Source organism: Chelonia mydas, chromosome 12 (assembly GCF_015237465.2).
Source record: "Chelonia mydas isolate rCheMyd1 chromosome 12, rCheMyd1.pri.v2, whole genome shotgun sequence".
Taxonomy (NCBI): Eukaryota; Metazoa; Chordata; order Testudines; family Cheloniidae; genus Chelonia; species Chelonia mydas.
The window spans coordinates 29469378-29490802 of NC_051252.2; the positions used below are offsets into that span (position 1 = coordinate 29469378).

The window sequence follows — 21425 nt, forward strand, 5'->3', positions numbered from 1 at the left end:
TCTGGATAAGCAGGAACCGCCCCTTCCCCCTCCACCCCCACTGATTTTCAGTGGGGTGGGCGCTAGCCTGGATCCTCACCCGCGCCATGCCAGCTTACCCCGCTGTGCCCCCACCCTGAGAGCCTGGGGCAGAGGAGACTGCCCAGGTGCCAGGCCCGATGATCCTTCCACCCAGTGCAAATCCCAAACTGGTTCTGTGTTTGTACAGTCCCTAGCACAATGTGGGTCCCTGACTCGGGCTCCCAGGGGCTAGGGTAATACAAATCATAACTAACCATAAGGCAGAGAAGGTTGTAACTGGGCTATTCCTTATCAGCATTAGCACCGATATTTGTAATTATTTCCAAATTTGAAAAAAGGCCGGGGGGGGGGGGATCATTGAGCTGGGATTGTGCACAAGCCTGCCCTTAACCTGACTGGTTTCGGAGAAAGAGCGCAGTAATAACAGTCCAGCTTTCTGCCTCTCATTCATCTGGAGAGCGAATACCCTTATTTCTCATTCATTTGTAAGGCAGTATAAATATGTTAATTGATTATATGGGGGGAGGGGCCATAAAACCTTTTGTAGTGGTAAACACCCATTTTTTCATGCTTTGTGTGTATAAAAAGATCTTCTATACTTTCCACAGTATGCATCCGATGAAGTGAGCTGTAGCTCACGAAAGCTTATGCTCAAATAAATTGGTTAGTCTCTAAGGTGCCACAAGTACTCCTTTTCTTTTTGCGAATACAGACTAACACGGCTGTTACTCTGAAACAGTAATATTGAAAGTGAGGACTGTAATGTTGAATGCTGATTTCCATAAAGAAGCTGACTTCTGATACAAAACTCGTTTATGATGTGTTTGGCTGCACTTTGAGAAGCATCTCTCATCTCATGATCTTCCTTTTGTGCTGGACGTTTTCCCAGCGTGCATCTCAGTGGGACGTCCAAAATCTCACTCAAGCCCTGTTCAAAGATCACATTGTGAGAATAAACAGTTGGTAGTTTGTGCCAATCCTAGAGGAAGAGCTACTCAGGCTGGCACGCAGGCTAGGGAGCACCATGGAGTCTGAGGTGAGTGTTGGCCGTACCACCAATACATAGTGAGGAGAAAACTCACATCTGAGAAGACATGCCTTTTATCTACCTCTTCACCAGAGCTTCCTTTGTAATTGGTTGGGAGGCTGGACACACAGACCAAGGGGATATCCCCAACTGTTTCCTGTCTGTAAACATTACATAACTCCCCAGCCAGGGAATGTAATTTCCCCTTCACCTCTCTATATTTCCCAGTGGTTTGCATTGTCACCTTGCTAAATATATTACCACACAGTCTTTTCTTCTGTCTGAACCTTCAAGATCTTTCTGTAATTCCCCCTGGGAACATTCAAAAGAATTCACTGGATGCAAGTTTTCCTTGGCCCCAATTCAGAAAATCACTTTAAAAACATTCTTAAGTGCCTCTCAGAATTGGGGCCTATGGAAGAAGATATACATTTGACCAGTTATATACAACTATCCCTTTAGCTACTGTGTCTTCTGGCTGTACAAGTGTGTTTGGTTGTTTTCAGTAGGTTGTGTTGCTGTGAATTTCATTCATTTTATTTAAAGAGTTAAAAAATACAATTTTTGCGGGAGGCAGGGGAATTGATAAAAACCTATAACTGCTAGCGCTAGGTGCAAGATCTTTGCCCCATTGAAGTTATGCCATTTATGTAAATGGTGACAGGATTTCACCTGGGGGATTTAGCACATTCGGTTTATAATAGTAATAAAAGAAGAGAACTGATTCAATCCTTGTGTGACTGTATGTAAAATTTCCCCAAATATTAGTAGGAATTAGGGCAAACAGAGTTACCATATAATAAGGTAGAGAAGAAAAACTTCACGCTGTGACTCAAGGTAGCCAAATGATGCACTTTGCTAAACCTACCCCTTTCTGGGATAATGAAATTAAGGACACATATCAGTTTCATTTTGTAAAGGGACTGCGCAATGCACAGGAATCACACACTACTACAGGTTGGGAACATGCTGCTTTACTGAACTACAGACATCCAACTAAACAAACAGGAAGTTCAAATAAGGGAAGGGTGGAGCATGTCTCCAACATCTAATACACTTAATAACTCAGTTAACCCCTTGATATTCATTTCACTACACTTTTGCAGTGACTATTCAGTAATTTCCAACTCGTATCGTCCGCCCATATTCTCCCCATATCTGAACTGTATGCGGTGTATGATGATATAATCAGTTATTGAACTTGTTATTCTGTTTAAGCAGCTGGTGTGCTGTTACCACTACTTTTCATGCTGACCGGTTTTATCTCATTATTACCTTGGTTTCCCCCTGACTGTTGTCTTCACCTGTTGTCTCGTCTCTTATTTAGTTTGTAAGTGCTTTTGGGGCTGGAATTATCTTTTGTTGCCTGTGTGTACAGTGACCTCTAAGCACACAAACACACACACACACACACACAATAATATAAAATATAGTAAACTTCACCATGAAAAGTCATTAAAAAAATAAAAAACTTAATTCTGAAAATGTCAAAACAGGTTATTTTGACGTTCAAAAAGTACATTTTTTCTAAATGCAATTTCATCAGAATCAGCGCAATTTAGTGAAAAATTTTGGTTTTGTCAAAATGGAATTTTCCCACAGAAAACTGTTGTGATCAAAATTTTCCAACTAGCTCTTCTGTCTACTCTTGCACACCCACACCCAATACCTTGCGTAGCCAATGCAGAGATGTAAGGGGATTCTTAGTCCTAAATATTTCCTTGTGTACAAAGACATTTCAAGTCACAGTCTAGAGTCAATTGGATTGGTTGGTTGGTTTGTTTTAAATTATTGGTTCTTTTTTCCTCATTTTTGACTATTCCTCTTCTTGACTTTTTGCTTATTTAACGCTTCCCCTAAGAATCCATGAGTGCTAGCAGTCGGGTAATGATAAGGGGCTGTAAACACATTCAGAACTCACATTAACAGCAACAGGACTGACAAGCATGCAGAACAAATATGTCCTGACCATAAGTGCCATTGTGTTTGCTTTGGCTTCTTTGTTTGAGCAAATTCTTTATCATATAACACATTTGTTGCCACGGAGTGGAGCTGAGTGATAATTCATAGCACTCCATTATTTTACAGTCTTAGCCTCTTCCTCTTTCAGCAGTTTATCTGGGAGTTTGATTTTTTTTTCATATGTGTATTTGTTCAGAATTTGTCTGGATTACTTGTACCATTAATTTTTGTTCTTCTCGTTTGTGATTAGTTTGATGTGATGAAATTTGAAAATGAGGCAATGATGGCTACTTATGATTGGACGCATAAGTCACATAGTATTGTTTCTGTTTCCTGAATGGAGGAGTGTAACTATTAGAATCAGAGCAAAGACTGGCATTTGCTAATTCAGCATTTGTTTTCTGCAAATTTTACTTACAATCAGCTATTTTCATGATAATTTCCTACTAGGAAACACATCGGCTGGAATATTCCTGGTAGTCAAACACAACCAGGGCAATGCTAAAGCAAGTGGGCTTTGTATTCAAAAGGGCGAACTTTTTGAGGTATTCTCCCAGCTGTTTCTCTAAGAGCTCTTTGAGCTTGATTCTGCAGGGAGAGAGGCACTTTCATGAAGTGCTGAGCACTCTTGGGCTCCAGCCACTTGCAGATTCAAGCCCTTTGCACAGAGCAGCGTGTTAGTCTAGACCCTCCTAGACATCCTGGAAAGTGAAGTCTTTGAAAATTATTCTCTTTATAATCAATTCATAGATTAATAGATTTTAAGGCCAGAAGGCGATTCTGATAATCTGGTCTGACCTCCTGCATAACACAGAACAGAGAATTTCACCCAGAAGTGCAGGGAGGAGAACTGATCCTGGGAACTTTTATGCTGGGGAAAGTGTGTGATATACAGTGTAAAAACCCCACATTGTCCAGGGAGGGGTTAATGAGATGCCCTGGGCTCAATCAGCCCCATCCTGCTTTGTCTGCAAGAGTTGTCAGGCTTGGAGGGGGGCATTAAAAGAAGACAGCCAGCTCAGTTGAAAGGAGGCTGTGAGGGAGAGCAAATTTCTTGTGCTAGCTCACTGAAGGAAGGTCTGGCTGGGGCCAGGACCCAACCAAAGACTGCTAGATCAATGGTTCTCAACCTTTTTCTTTTTTCCTGCATATCAAAGCCAGAGCCAGCATTAGGGGGTAGCAAGCAGAGAAATTGCTCTGGGCCCCATGCCACAGGGGCCCCGTGAAGCTAAGCTGCTCAGGCTTCGGCTTCAGCACCAGGTGGCGGGCTTGGGGCCCCAGGCTACAGCCCCATGTGGTTGGGCTTTGGCTTTCTGCCATGGGCGCCAGCAAGTCTAATGCCAGCCCTGCTCGGTGGACTCCATGAAACCTGGTCGTGGCCCCCCAGGGGGCCCTGGACCCCTGGTTGAGATTCACTGTGCTAGATGTCAGAGCCTCCCTGAGGGAAGGTGGGATTATTATGTTTACTTTGTTACCTAAGCCTATTGTGTTCCTTTTTTGACCTGGGGTATTTTTTCTACCTGGGACCTGCCGCTGATCTGAATGAGATTACTGCAGTCAGTGCTCTTCCCCCCGCCGCCAGGGATGACCACGCTCAATAAACCTCTGCTGGGCTGCCTCCAGATTCCTTGTAGTGATGTGTCACAAGCATGGAAGAGACACAGTCACAGTCACACACACTACAGCTAATCACAATCCTTTGCCCTTCTGTCACACCCTTCATCCGAGAATCTCAAGGCAATTTGTAAACTTTATGTAGTTTATTCACACAAAACTGCTGCAAGGCAGGTAAATATTATTCGACTCCAGCAACAAATGAGTAAGCTGAGGCGCACAGAGGTGAAAGGAAAGCTCTACAGTGATATAACGCTAGTGCCAGGAATACAGTCAGTGTTACCTAAGGCCATTTCATACCACACTTTAAAGGCAGGAGACCAGATGCTCAGTGGATATAAATCAGTGTAGCTCCATTGTTGTGCTGATTTATACCCGCTGGGGATCTGGCCTAGGGCATCGTCCACTGGGGAATGTCCCCAGAATAAGGAGGTTCCCCCACCAGCAGAGAGAGAGAAAGATACTGGCCTACCTCTGAGCCCCAGACGTAAAGGACAGACACTAGATATGAAGGGGGGCGTGGCTGGAGCATGCTGCATTTTGGCTGCCCTGGCCTTTAGTGGGTACGTCTACACTGCAATTAGACGCCCGCCTCTGGCCTGTGTCAGCTGGCTTGGGCTGTTTAATTGCGGTGCAGACGTTCTGGTTTGGGCTGCAGCCCAAGGCCTGGGACCCTCCCACCTCACAAGGTCCTAGAGCCTGGGCTCCAGCCCAAGCCCAGACGTCTACACTGCAATTAAACAGGCCCGCAGCCGGAGCCCTGCGAGCCTGAGTCAGCTGGCACAGGCAAGCCACAGGTTTTTAACTGCAGTGTAGACATGTCCTCAGAGACTTTGGACACCTCCAGCCAAGGTCATATTAACACTAAAAGTTGTTCTGACTTCCACCAGGCAGGCTCAAATGGTCCCCAGATGATCCCAAAGTACAGGAGTTGCAGGAGACCCCCCTCCTCCACTCTCGGTTCTACTGCTCTTTGTCAAGAGCACATCCACTTCTAGTCTGTATTCCCACCCTGAATTTTAAAAGAGAGGTACTCATTAGAGAGAGTGATGCTTTTTTCAGTTTGTTTACTTTCATGGAGTCTGAATCTATCTATGAAAGTCTCGAGAAAGGGAAAAGATAGCCTAGTGTATTGACAAGAGCACAAAGAAAGCATATTTCAAGAGTCCTTGCCATTGTACCGTTTATAACATAAGCCACTGTATTAATGTTGGTTTTGCATTATGGCTAATGGCATTCTTTAGTGACCTATGGCATGGGCTACACTCTGCTACTGGCTATTCTGTTTACAGATAACTATATTTTTCAGCTGACATGGAAACCGGATAAGTAACAAAAACATCTACTGGTTGAATTAGTATGGTTCCTCTATTAATTCATGAGCCTGATGGGCCAGAAGATTCCTAGAATAAAATTCCACCATTTCCCCAGTCTCTGTATTAAATTCTGCAGAAGCCTCAAAAAGTATGTGAGAAGTGAATCTATTTCCTCGAATGAGCTCTAAACCCCCAATTCTAGGATTGCATCCTATGAATCCTGACAAACTCCAAGCAGCAAAGAGCAATCTCTGTGGAATAGGTTTTCACCACCATTTACAGTAGTAGTTTCTGTAAATAAACCCCTAAATTAATGTTGCATATTTTTTTAATCACGGAGACCGGAAAAGGGACTTGATTCCACGTTCCCACTGCACCCAAACTCCCAGTGGAATCAAAGAGATTGTGTTTACATTTTTCCTTTGTCTAACTAGCATGTAGCACTCGGCTGTTACTGTCCAGAATAAAAGCTTTTGATTACAAATATTAAAAGCAATTTTCTGCTTCCATGAATATCACTGTACTGCACAGCATGTCCATCCTAATTTGATTAGTTCTACACATTTATTTGTGCTTACTGGACATCCTACTTTCTGGCATTGAGAGAAAAGTTCCAGTCATCCTGCTGATACATTAGGATTGTACTTGCTGTGGCCTGCTACGCAGGACAACTGAGCTCAGGACCAGAACTAAGATTGTACTTCCAGGTACTCGTGGCTGATAAACAAAATCTTCACAAAGCAATCGTCTGCAGTTTTCTTTCAGTGATTGCTGAAGGCTAATGCTTAGATTTTAGAAGAGATTAACTGACTTGCATTTCCAGTGTCACCACTTTTTCTTTTTTTTTTTTTTTTAAGGGGAATTCCAAACCAAGGAAGCAAAAAAGACAACCTAGAAAGTGGGCAAATACCATTCATTTGGACTGGTGCCAAATATCACAAGTTGCTGCCGTAGCATGCTGACACATCCCATAGACAGCAAAGGCACAGGAGAGACGCTGCGCTTCAGTACACGCAGGCTCTGTCATACTCGCAGACAAAAATTAAATAAAAATGTCCATCACTAATAGGAGGAAAATAAAAGCTGTCATTGTGGGTGGTCCACGTTAAGGCTTTGCAAGTAGTACATTTTAGCAGAGTTTTCTTGGAAGCTTGCCAAGTGTAATTAAAGAACAGGTACCTCCAAACTCTCAGAACTCTAATAAAAACAATTATACGGTTTATAGTGTCGTGCGCACGCCAGACTCTGTATTTATACAATGGATCCAAATGGCATAGGAGAAACCACACCGTCCAGCAGGCTCAAAGATCCACTTTGAAAACACTTTTCCTAAATACTGATTTGAACCATCTACTGAAGGCTCTTCAGCCTCAGGAGTCCCAAAGATACAGCTCAAACATTGCAATTTACTTATAAGATGCTGGTATCATTTCCAAAAATGCTTCAGCATAAGGTAGCTAGAAAGAAGGTACAGTGTCTCAAGTTACATTCACCTGGTATCTACACTAGCATAAACCCTGGACAAAGACACCCCAGACAGAAAACCCCAGGGGAGTTTTCCGAATGTAGGAGGCCAGCCCACTCCCCCAAATGGGTGGTACTAGGCAGGAAGGGGGCATGGCTATCCTCCCTGAGTAGCCCATACACTTGCTTCCTACAAACAGAAGCCCAAAGTGAATGTTCTCCTATCCACTTCTGCCACTCTTTCTGTTGCTTCTTGCTCATGGTTGAGCTGTTATCTTGCTATTCAATTTCATTTCCGGATTGGCAAGTCCTGATCTGTCCTGAGTTTATACAATCCCGCTCCATTTATAATAGACATGTGGTCTAGTGCCTAGTATCACTGAATACTGGAGTTCTAGAATCATACTGGAATGCCTGATGTGCTCTCTTGCAGGGGACCTGCTTGTATCTATTGAGTAGTGGTGTGGGTGTCTGAATTCTGGGATGAAAAGTTCATTCCCCTCGGATTGCTTGATTTTCAGGAGCACCGAGAATCTGCAGCGCCATTTGAGTTTAGTCTCCAAACATTTTTACATGTGGTTTTTCTTCTATTTGGTACTAGTTTCACGAGCCAGGCAAAAAAGAAAATTAGCTTCTCTCTTTCCTCTTAATTTCATCATTTGCAGATTTTTTTAAAATACAAGATAATGCTTCTTTGGCTGGCTCCTGAGATTCTTCTATTAAAAATTTCCCTGTCTTTCACATCAATGAATCTTTGTTACTTCCAGACTTCTCGCTGGGAACATAGATTGCAAAGAAGTTCATGAGTCTATTCAGTCCAACCCAGATACTTGTTAGTGGCTGTAACCACAAATAACCTGTAATATCCCTTTTCAGTTAAGTAGCAGTCTGTTTCCTATAGGAATGTGATTCTTCCTCTGCTGCTTTCATGTGTTCTCAGTGTGTCCTTTTAGGAAGATGATTTTGACTGCACTCTCCATTCTCATTCCTTACTCAGGAAATACTCCCAGTCCTTTCAGAAGAGTTCCAGCTAACTAAGGATTATGAGTCAAATCCTGATCTCCTAGTAATTGTGCAGGGAAGTTCCACAAGGGGCAAGGGAATGAATCATGGCACAGAGCTGTTCCCCAACTGCTACTATATCCCATGAGTTACAAGAGCTTACATGGATTCTTGGCCTCTACTATATGGAGAGGGAGTTTTTTCTGGTGCAGCTACATAGATGTTCTATTGGTCATGTACCCAAAGAGTCAAACCCTTTCACTACTATGGTGGAGAGGAACTTGCATTGGACATTGGAAAAGCAGAGTTGTTTTGAATTGAAGACTGACTGTCATTTTCACTAAGGCTCCTTTGCCCCACTATACACTCACTTTAGAGCCCAATTATAAATGAGAATCAGCCTCTAAATGTTTATTTTGGTTCTTTTCCACCAAAATAATAATAATGCTCTGTGACCTTCCATTAAATCAGGCTCATTTTTAGTTTCTGTGAGAGAGGAGAATTTCTTGCCAAAGTTTGTTTTGCCATGGATGTTATTAGTAGTAGTAGTATTAATTATTATTTATTATGCTATTATTAATATTTTATTTGCATTACTGTAGTATCTAGGAGTCCAAGTCAAGGACCAGAACCTGATTGAGCTAGTTACTTTAGAAACACTGAGCAAAAGATGGCCACTGCCCCCAAAGAGCTTCTAATTTACCACAGCATTTCTTTAAATTCCTAATTTGCAAACAAAACTATCACTTGACTGTGCAGTGCTGATTTCCAAAGTGAAATTTTTTGGCATGTTGATGACTGGAGCAGTTGTTTTATCAACTCAGTGTTGCAATGGCAGTATTTAATAATTTCTTGGTGCATGGGCATTCGGTGGTGAATGTTTATTTCAACAAGCCGGAGATCTTAATATTCATAAGAAGCAGAGGGTAGAAGAAAAAGAAATAAAATCAGTTTCCACTGTTAAGAACCCAGTCCTACAGCACGAAAATTAACAGCAGCTCTCCAAATGAGTTCAATGGGAGCAGAATGGGTCTTATAGTGATAGTTCAGGACCTTACATGTTAAGATAAATGTTCCATTCAGCACTTATCTTTTAAAAGTGCTTAAGAGAGTTAGGCACAAATGGGTTCCTTTAGAAAACCCCAGCCTCACAGCATGAGACCCTAATTGTGCAAATACTTATGTACATGGTTAAATTTAAGCATGTGTATAAATGTTTGCTGGGTTGGGACCTAATAGCCTAATCTTGCCCCTCACTCTCCTTTGCAAAACATACCAAGCCCAAAAAGCAGTGGAACCACTCCTGTCCTGCTCCCTTGCTGAATTGTGTACAAGCCTAATATTAATAGAAGTGATTTCATTGTCTTTTCAATCATTTTATTTTTAAGAAAGACAGGATTAAAACTAAGCTACAAACCTTTCTCTGTAGCATTAACAATGCATTACAGCACTGTGGAAAGTCCTGAAAACCAAAATTTGAAACTGACTAGATATAAACATGAAACTGACTAGCTTAATTTCATTGTCCAAAGGGGACTGAAATGCAACATTAAGTAAACAAAGAACACAAATGTAAAATGTGAATTAGATTGTAAAAATGTTTTTCCTTTTAATAATCTATGGCAGTATATGTAACAAAATTAGAGATATCTGTTTCTAAAAGATCTGTTACTTTTTTAACATCAATGTCCCTTTAGTTATATTTTTTCCCCTGGAACTGCATTTCTCTTGCAATCCCTCAATGATATGTGTATCAGGCATAATGAGTTACAAATACTGTAATCATGTGTAAACAATATCATTCCCAGGCTCCAGCTACACTACAAGCTGTAGAAAGAAAGCATCATGTTCATTATTTCTTTTCCAGATACATTTTTTCTCAATCCTGCCTCATCACAGTATATAGATGATGCGATTTGAAAGCATATTATTTTGGATGGGAGCCAGCCATCTGGGAATCCTTTACAAGTACCTGAAAGAGAACTAAAGTAGGGCATACTGAGGTGAGCAGCTTTCCGATTCTACCTGAAAGCTCGCTAGGTGGCCTAAGGCCACTTGAATCAAATCCAAAATAGGCACCTGGCTCTGGGCTGGAAGCCTGCCAGTTTTATAGCATATTCCATCCCTGAATTATGGTGTCTGGACTCATTTCATGGCTTATTGTTGCATGTCTTTTTAAACTAATTCCTTACTGAAAGATGTTTGAAATTCAAAGCTTTCTTCAGTTTCCCACTTTATTTTGGAGCTGCAGACACTTGCCCTGTTAGGTTGAGGAAAAACCTGCTAGAACAATTCACTACGTAGAGTTTAACTCTTTATTATATGTGAGTTTTGTTGTTCTTCAGAGGTTTTTTGTGATAGCTTTTTTGTTGCTGACAAAACACACCAGGATACATTTTCTGTCGATTCAAAGATTTCATAAAGTGTCGGTAACACTAAACTTTTAAGGCAACTATCTTTATAGATGTAAAGGGAGCAACCCAGTATTAATGGCTAAAACTTGCTTTTTTATTAAGTAAAAAATGTGGATTGTATATGCTAGCCCCTGAATTATCCTAATGCTTGTTAAAGTTCAGGCTTTCATATTTGAGTCAGATTATTCTAATCTATTGCTTATGGGCTGCCCAGAAACTAAACTACTACAGGACTTCAAGACTGCTGGCCTTTTCAGACTACCATGTCAGACGTACTTATACACCAAACCTTCAAATGAAAAAAAGAAAAAACATCCTAAGATCCAAATGTGAACAGCTTTGTTGCTCACAAACTTTTTTTAAAGGGAGATTTTAGCTATGTGTGATACTTGTAAATGTGAGAACTTTCCCCTGCGAGGCAAATTGCTTTTCAAGTAAAAGTATTTAAGTGGAAAACATTGCTAAATTTTTAGTGCTACAAGGGCAGTTTAATTGGTATTGTATTCGTCCTCCTTTCTTCCCACCAGATCTATTGGAGAGGTTTGTATCTCCATGGTTTTGTCTAACTAGCATCAAAAAGGGCAGTATTTTACCAATACTAATGCCTACCAGATGCCTTGATTTTATATTGCAACATTGAATGTCCTTAATTACATTAATAAGTGATTATCGTAATGAGAATAAAAACTGCAGAGGTAAACTTTAAAAGAAACGGATGGATGATCATGAAATGCAGCACATTTGTAATACTTTCCTTGAGTCCTGTAGTCTCATTGTGACTGCGAACATTGTATAATTAAAATAGACCAGAAAAGAATGAACTGACTGATATTTATTACAACATACAACAAAAGAAAAATCCCTTTGGATCCATTCTCTCACACATGGTGATCTGAAACTGCTGAACAAGTGTTAGATTCATTTTAAATACGGTACGTTTAAAATGTTCAAGTAACATATACCAAGGTAAATTTCCTACAAAAGGTGAAAGAGTATTAGAGTGGGAAATCTGTGCCCAGTTTTGAGAAAGTTGCTTTTAACAGGTAGTCAGATGCCAGGACCCTACACTGAAATGAGCAGACATTTTTGTTGACTCATCCTCAGCCAGAACAAGTGGACGCAGTTAGCTCCCACCCACAAGTATAAGAAGGTTTGGAGTGACTCAGAAGGGACTAGGGACAGTGGGCTCCTGTAGGGAAAGCCCTACTAACGCAAAACTCAGGAGGAAACTTAGGTTGAGACTTAGGAGTCCCCATCCTATTCCCAAAGCAATACATACACACTAGATTAATGTCTTACTCATTTAACCCCTTGGGCTTTCCTTTATTCTTAATTTAACAACAAAACCTAAAATGGATTAGTGCAAAGTATTATTAATTCTGACTAGCATGATCACAATCCGACCATTCCCATGAAAAATCTGATCATAGAATCATAGAATATCAGGGTTGGAAGGGACCTAAGGAGGTCATCTAGTCCAACCCCCGCTCAAAGCAGGACCAATCTCCAACTAAATCATCCCAGCCAGGGCTTTGTCAAGCCTGACCTTAAAAATATCTAAGGAAGGAGATTCCACCACCTCCCTAGGTAATGCATTCCAGTGTTTCACCACCCTCCTAGTGAAAAAGTTTTTCCTAATATCCAACCTAAACCTCCCCCACTGCAACTTCAGACCATTACTCCTTGTTCTGTCATCTGCTACCACTGAGAACAGTCTAGAGCCATCCTCTTTGGAACCCCCTTTCAGGTAGTTGAAAGCAGCTATCAAATCCCCCCTCATTCTTCTCTTCTGCAGACTAAACAATCCCAGTTCCCTCAGCCTCTCCTCATAAGTCATGTGTTCCAGTCCCCTAATCATTTTTATTGCCCTCCGCTAGACTCTTTCCAATTTTTCCACATCCTTCTTGTAGTGTGGGACCCAAAACTGGACACAGTACTCCAGATGAGGCCTCACCAATGTCGAATAGAGGGGAATGATCACATCCCTCGATCTGCTGGCAATGCCCCTACATATACATCCCAAAATGCCATTGGCCTTCTTGGCAACAAGGGCACACTGTTGACTCATATCCAGCTTCTCGTCCACTGTAACCCCTAGGTCCTTTTCTGTAGAACTGCTGCCGAGCCATTTGGTCCCTAGTCTGTAGCGGTGCATGGGATTCTTCCGTCCTAAGTGCACTTGTCCTTGTTGAACCTCATCAGATTTCTTTTGGCCCAGTCCTTTAATTTGTCTAGGTTCCTCTGTATCCTATCCCTACCCTCCAGCATATCTACCTCTCCTCCCAGTTTAGTGTCATCTGCAAACTTGCTGAGGGTGCAATCCACACCATCCTCCAGATCATTTATGAAGATATTGAACAAAACCGATGATGACAGTCTCACCATATCAGAACAAAGGGGCTTGAATCCACAATGTCTCCAATGGAGAAGTCCCTTTTACATCAATGGGATTCTGTGCAGAGGCATTACAAGTATGCACCACTTTCCTTCATGTTTAAGAGCTGGGCAAAAACGTGTGTTGTGGCAGTTTCATGAAAAAAATCAAAAACTAAGGGCCTTATTATTTCTAAACTGGGAAATAGATGTTCTTCACATCCAGTAACTTTAAAAATCTTGGACTTAAACATGGACCCCAAGACTTAAATTTTCAAGGAAGATAGGAATACCCCCCAACTAATTCATAGTTAGAATCAGCCCAAAGCCAGCTGAAATATGCCACAGGTGAGAGTTAGTCTCCCATGGTCCCATATGCTGAAATCTTTGGCAGACTGAGACATCTCTATCGTACAACCACTATTCTCAAAACGTGAATTGTAAAACAGGAGGTAAACTCAAATGATACAGTAACTCTATGCTCACGAGTGTGCCATTGCTATAACGCCAGAGTTAGGCTGAAGGAAAGAATTGTATTTGAAATGGTTGATGTACCCTACATACTCCATGTGTGGCTGTAGGATACCATCTCAAATAGGCATCAACAGTTAGTATAAATACTTATTTGTTATACTCCAGTTATAATGGTCATTAGCCATAGTGTGCAGACAAGGGGATGCTTCCTAAAAATCTCTCTCATACACACACACACCAAAGCATGGAGCAGCACAGAAGCCACAACCGCGTGACTTACATGACCAATCAAAACCAACCAACCAGCCTAGCTCATCACCTCATCTGCACCCTATGGCTGTACAGACTTTATGGTTGTCAGCGTGGAAAGAACTCACAACCATCCACCCAGATATCACATGCCTACACTTCACTTAAAGGATACTTTCCAGTACATGCCATAGTACTGGGATTTCTAGCCTGTTTAGGATTCAGCCATTAGAGGGCGACACACTCACACACTTGAGCAGGTCTGAAATGCCATCTGGTAACCCTTACACACCAGTTTTTATGTTACATGTTGTTGTTCTTTTTAAGGCACTCAACTTAATTTAGTTTATAAAAGAGGCAAGAGACAAAAAAATGTGATGGACATATAATAAAAAAATCAAAAGTGAATTGGCTCTACTGAAAGATTAATAAATATTCAGCTGCAAGGGTGATTATATAGAAGACCTTTTGTCCTTTTTATTGGCTGTCTTCCAACTTTAAACTCTCAAGCCTCAGGATGCTATTTGAAACCACTGTCTCAGCTTGTAGCATTTACTTTGTATGTCTTGTTTTCTTAGTTCTGCTGATAGTTTCAGTACTGGTTCAGCTTTGTAGGTTTTCACACTGTACTAAGACTGCTCTGAATCATGGAAGTTCTATAATACCATGTATGACTTCACTGCATTTAAGTGTGGCATTAGAGTCTCACTGAACACAAAGCAATTGAGGACTCAATCCTGCAGATATTCCAACTCTGGACCTCATATTGAAGTCAGCATGAAATTTGGCAAGTGCAGTATTGCCAATCCTAAGCATTCAAAATTAATGACTGAGGCCCCCAAAATCAAGAGATTTGTTTAAAAATACTGAGATTTACAAACAAACAATTCACCCCTTCCCCCCCACACACACACATTTGGGGTTCTTTTTATTTGCCTCTTGATTTTTGAGCTTTAGAAATTCAAGTTGGTCACATTTTCAAGCTTTTGTCCACAAGCATAAGTGCCAGGAACTTGCTTTTATATAAATAAATGAAAGCTGAGATTTTCATGAAATAACATGACTCCAGGAGCTGGGGCTTTAAGAAGAACACCAGATATGAGATTTGCAAACAAGAGTTGGCAATAATGCATGTAAGAGAACTTCAAGAGTAGCCCCAAGAAATGCTAATCTCCCCTTGCTGCAGTCACATAAAATCTGCTAATATGGATGGGGATTATATACATGTATGAAGAGGATGCCAGTATTTGTTACATAGTTTCCTTGTGCAGGAGAATTTTCCTGATTTATGTTTTGTTGATCCACATTGCTGATCTGATATTCATAGCAGGGCTGAGTATCACATTACTGAAACCCTAGGGTAGGGAGTCCTACCCATAGAAGTTGTAACCCTAGCTCCAAATGATCCCTCATTCCTTGCAGCCTTTTTGCTGAGAACACGGGGCCAAATTCTCTGCTGGTGTGAATTGGTACAGCTCCATTGAAGTCACATTTCACTGCCATCTACTACTACATGGAATTTCAGACTTGCTCAAGTGTGTGATGAAACAATGGAGCTGGAGCAATGTAAATCAGCAGATAATTTTAGCATGGGATTGCAAAGAACTTTAAGGGGGTATTCAAATCCATCCCAGATATCTTGTATTGGCTGCACCAACGAACAACTTGTAACATCCTGTAAGCACCATGACCAGCTGCTCCAGAGAGCAAAAAGCTCTCTACTCCCTCTAATGGCGAAAGGGGAAAAGTGCTGCAATAGAGAGTTTCATTTGCAAAGGCTGCCTATCCACACTTCTGCTAGTGACACATGGGAGGTCACCGTAACTATGCATGTACTTGAATTTTGAGGCTTGGAGAAGGACAAGAATTCATACCTTGTGGCAGTATTTACTAATGCATCCATTTCATGCTGTGAAATACTGTAACAAATAAATAACAAAAACTTTAAACTACACCTATAAAAATAAATGAACCAATGGAGCTGGGGGATGCAGGACGTTTGATTTTTTGTAGTGGTTTGTTCACTCATGTGCCAGTCCTCCACTACGGATATCAATGGAAGTTTTACCATTGATTTCAGTGGTGAAGAGTTTAGGATTGTATTTATAAAAGCATCTAAAGCAAAGACCCTTTGGAAAATCGCACCCAAAGGGCTAGGTTTTCTCATCAGTTTTTGGCATCTTTGCACCATTCAGAAAACACAAGACTGAGACATGCTGCAATTTGTAAGGACAGAATTATTTTGTCAGAGGGAAACTCCAGGCTGGAGCAGATGCACTGGGATCCAAGCCCAGTAACTTCTACCCCCCTGCCCCCATTTCTTCCTAGTGTAGCGGGCATGATAGAGGAGAGAAAAGCGAGCAAGACAGGTACAGGATGTTGCATAGCTCTGCTCTAGCAAATCAATCCTGCACAAGTTTAGGACTCAATTAATGAACTCAAAGACAACTTAAAGCTGCCTGTCAACAGCCTTAAATGGCATCAGATTCAGAATTGGCCCCAAGGATCAAGGAGTTTGAGCTGGCTACATGAGCCCCCCTCCAGCCAAGCTGAGTTTTGCTCAGTGTGGGAGAGAGAATCTCTCTTTAACTTTCAAAACCTAGCAATCTGCAGCCATGAATTAATGAGGTTCTGTATGCAGCTTCTTTTCATTCTGAGGTTCCAAGAAGCCAGTAGCATTACTGGTCAAGTTCTTTGATGTGTTGTGTAGGCAAAATTAATGATCTTAGATTGGGTGAACTCCTTAAGAAAGAACATTGAATCCTTTTCCCCTAAGTAAATAATTGTCAATGAACTTCTCCAAATCCTTTGAAACCTCTATTTGAATCTCTTTATTATTGGCATACATTTATATTTCTTACTACATTTGTATAGTGCCCTTAATGTCAAAGTTTATTTCTTTAGAGTCTTCTCCTTTGGCATTGTAATCTGTAATTAGATTACAACTCTTTATGTTAAATTTATAATTTTAATTCAAGAGAACCTAAAACTGTCTGGACAAATTAGATACATACTTTGAATACTGGCCTTTGACCAAGACAAACAGTGTCTGTTATTATCAACAGTGCCAATATTACCCAAATAATGAGGAAGCTTTACAAACCAACATGATATATTTTAAAAAAGAAAAACAAAAATCTCCAAAGGAAAGGGGGTTTTAGCACTCATTAAAATTAAATCTTCATGGTTGGGTTTATTTCCATAAACATCCACTTCTTGTAATTAGCTACTGGGACCACTGGGCTTTATGATTTTAATAAATATTTTGCACACTGTTAAGAGATGTAAGTGGCTGCTGTGATGATTTGAGGTTTTCTTCAGTCTAATGAAATATAGATGACGAGTAGAAATTAATAATTGAAAGTAAATGGAGATAACTGATGGACATATTTTCTCTCTAAGGGCCCCACCTAGCTCTTTGAAACAGTTCTAATACTTAGGATCCAGTCCAAATCCCAATCAGTCTTTCTACTCTAAGGGATTAACCTTGAAACTTTGAGCCAGCTCCAGCACCAGCCTAAAGAATGGAAGGGCAAAACAGCTAAGGACACACAGTAGGGAAATCTGCAGCACCTTGTCCAATTCAAAAGACACTAAGGCAATTCTCGTCCGTGGGTAGAGGGCTGGAGGTATGTTGGAGGCCTGGCCAGTTGTCCCCAAACCAATTACAATGTCACAATCAGCTTCATGAGATCCTGTTGGGGACTAAACATCAGGAGATAGATGAACTCTTAAGAACAAAGCTCTGGTTTTCTTTCAAATCCCCTTGGGAGAGCAAATATTGAGAACTCATGTACACTGTATCAGCAGAATTGTTAGGGGCCAAGGCTAAGTAACATTTTTATTCAGTTGCAGTCCATGTGCTGAAATAGCCACACTCTTTCTAGTTCCCTTATTTAGGAATAAATGTTTCTGAGATACCTTAGGAAACTTCATCTGCTGGTTGTTACAGAGCTATTTGGGACTACCGTTTTGGCCTAGGTGCAAGCCTTACTGTTTGGAGGGAATGAAGCATTTCCATGTAGGGTACATTTTGGTGCTAGGAATTTTTGATATTATTACAAACTACAGATCCATACTCTCTCTGAGTGAAATTCACTGCTGTGCAGAGAGGTCTATGCCACATTTATCTTATAGTATTATCCACTTATGCCAAACATTCAAAAATCAGTAATTCAGCCCTAAAAGTCACAGGATTTTTTTAAAAAAACAGATTTTTCTGCTTTTTCAACCTTTATTGTTCACATTTTCAAGCTTTTCTCCACAACTACAAGGATTAGAAACTTCTTTTTTAATTTCATTATCAAAGGAAAAATGAGATTCTCATGTAATCACTTGACTTCAATGGAGTCAGGATTTTCCCTCCATTATCTGAGTATCTAGGCATCATCACTGTGGTATATGAATGAGCACCTAAAGTTTGGATGGAAGGACTGACATTGGAACTGATTGACTCCCATTAGATCAGCAAAAAAGTGGTTTTTCTGATCCAGAGCACGAAATCAGTCTTCAGACAAAACAAATAAAATCCCTAACAATTGTTAGAGATGCCAGCTATAACTTTTAAGACGTAAAGGTTTAAAGTCTCTGAAGAGCATTTTATTTTGATGGGTTCATTATTTTCTTCTTCTAACATTGTTGAATGTATTCCCATCAACAGAGCATTCAGGAGCTGCGAGTTCATGTACAGAGTAGTTCAGTTATTACTTCTAAAGAAAACTAGCCATGGTTCAATAATACATGTTAATAAAAAAGAAATCATAACTGCAAACAAGGCAAGCTAAGCAGAAACATGCTTGACATTTCACAAATAAATCTTCAAAAATCCAAGCATATGAATTCATAGTCTCATGTGCTCTAGTGGAAGAATGTGATCTCAAACCAAATGTTTATTTTTCAAATAAAAGAAAAAGAAGCAACCAGTCAATTTTATTCCAGGGTCTTCATTGTGGTCTAATTAATCAAATCAAAATGAATAAAAAATGGTACCCATTTGCCAAACAGGAAAGAGATGTCTGATGCTGATAAATAAACATCTCCTCCAAACAGACAATCATTTCTAAAGAAAAATACTTGGGTTTTTGTTTTGTTTTGTTTTTTCCAGATTTAGAGCTTTCTGAATTTTTTTCCCACAAGTTGATATTTTGGAAAGACTAAATATAAATTTACCATTTAGCAACTGCATCGTTACTTGTCAAGAATCAGGCCAGGGATCTCTGAAATTCTCTCTGCTTGAACCTGAAAGTCTATCAACAAATCAATTTTGCTATGTCCCCCCCCCCCCCCCCCCCCCCCCGCTTCCCCCAGCTAGGGCCCAATCGTGTGACTAGTTTGTAGGACCAATAAAGTTGCTGTTGTGCACGGCAAATATCTTTGAGATCACGCAGCTCTTAACAAATAGTGTCTGTCATATCCTCCTAGAAACAGTAATGCACGCGGTTTGCTTAGCCGTTAACACAATCCAGATGAAATTCACCCCTTCACAGAGACCCAGACCAAGGCCTGCATCCCATTTATGTCCCACTTAAGTCCTCATAATAGGGGTGAGTTTCACTCTTTTAGAGTAAGCTGAATATTTCCCATATTTCCAGTATGGGGATTGCAGTGGCTGACAAACTATCACTAAATATTATTTAGTAATTAATAATGCATTATTTATTATTGAGACAAGTTGGGTGAGGTAATATCCTTCATTAGACTAACTTCTGTTGGTGAGAGATACAAGCTTTTGAGATTATACAGAGCTCTTCTTCAGGCTTCTTCAAGCCTGCCTCTCTGACCAATAGAAGTTGGTCCAGTTAAAAGTAATCCTCACCCAACTTGTCCCCCTAATATCCTGGGACCAACATGGCTACAATAACACTATTATTATTGGCATTTTGGTAGAACCTAGAGTTCCTGATCAAGGATGAGGGTCACATGGTGCTAAGCCTGGTACGTGCATATAATGAAAAAACATTTAACTGCACAATCTTTCCCAAAAGTATTTGCCGCTTGATATTTGAGGGAGCTCTAATTAAGCAACAGGTGGATTAAACTAAACATTTTCTGCAGTTTGCCTGCTTAAATAACTCCTTGCTTGTCTCAACATGCCTTCTTAGGATGTTAGGATTCTGTAAACATTTTATTAATTTTTGAGGTTAAAAAACATAAAAAACAAAACCTTCACTAGACTCCAAGATTTTTATCCAGACAAAAGTATTTTGCAGCTTCAGTGGTGTGCAAGGTCTTGAAAAATTGGCTTCACACCCAGCTGGCTGATTCAGCTTGAAATCCACCTGCCCACAGAGGCTTTTCAAAAAAAATGTTGGAGGCATGGAAAGGTGTTGAGTAGATCTATGGCTCGCAACACAGAACTTTACAGACTGTGTTAACTCCATCTTGTCCTGTGAATTTTTGTCAACAAGAGAGGGTTTTCTTTCAAAGGGCATGGAACAAAAAACCTTCTGGTTTAAGAGGTTATTTACCACCTCCTTTCCCTCAATCCATAAAACAATCTAAAGCTCTTTGTTATTTTTATTCAATTTTCAGGACCATTGATCTCTTAGGACCTGAGCAAAGCTCATTGACATCAGTGAGATTCTTTCCTTTGACTTCAAAGGGCGTTGGATTAGGCCACTTCATGTTTCCCTTCTTCACTTGTATATATTTCCCTGAAAATATCCAGGGTGATCTGTATATCCCACTGTTGTACCTCGACTGCTACTATGAAATCAGAGAGGCAGACATGGATGTGTATCTTTCCATGGATGGTGCTATTTAAGACACAGCTATCAAATTATCTAGCAACACTCCATGCACAGTGTTAGGACACTGAGGAACATGCTGGGGGATTTCCCTTTAAATCCACTGGTAATGGCTCAATTTTTTTCGTATTGGAGGTTTGGAGGGCTGCATTCTTAGCCACCAAAGAAAGGGAAAATGGTTTACTGCTTGTCACAGTTACAGCTGTGGAGCAAAGGAGGGTTGTGGAACTTTGCTGATGAGAAGCTGTGAAGCTAATTTTAATTTGTCTAGACTAGAGTCTTCAGATCTGATTAATTCTTTTTTATTTTTGTGCAGAAAATGTCCCCCTTAATCACAGTGGCTCTGTTTGCTGCCCCTCCTTGCAACCTCTCTGAAGTCAGTTGTAACTAGGAGCAGAATTTGGCCCACTGACTCCAATATTCAAACAAAATTCTGTACTACACACCTGAACATCTAATATTCAGCTAGTAATGAAACTAAAATCCAAGTGTGATTGTTCCCTGTGTGTCTGCAAGTCGAGAGGAGATCTAAATCCATTGGATGTGGCCGGGAGGAGAGGGATGCAGTAATGGGAAAGTGTTGGCTCTGCTACAGTGTAACCATCTGCCTGGTAACCCTTACAAATCCATCTGTATGAGCGCTACAAGACTGGACTCAAAGTATTTAAGGGGATAGATCCAAAGGGACATCTGGGTGTGCTCTTCTGCAGAGGTAGCTTATATCCACCCCTAGGTTAATATGTCTAACAGCAGCCATGACTTA

The 21425-nt window shown here is 40.6% G+C and overlaps 1 long non-coding RNA gene across 1 annotated transcript in view; it reads left to right on the plus strand.

Annotated features, from left to right (window-relative positions):
- Positions 1 to 21425, plus strand: part of LOC122462592 — a 47248-nt gene that overhangs the window by 897 nt on the left and 24926 nt on the right. The gene's annotated exons all lie outside the window — the stretch shown is intronic.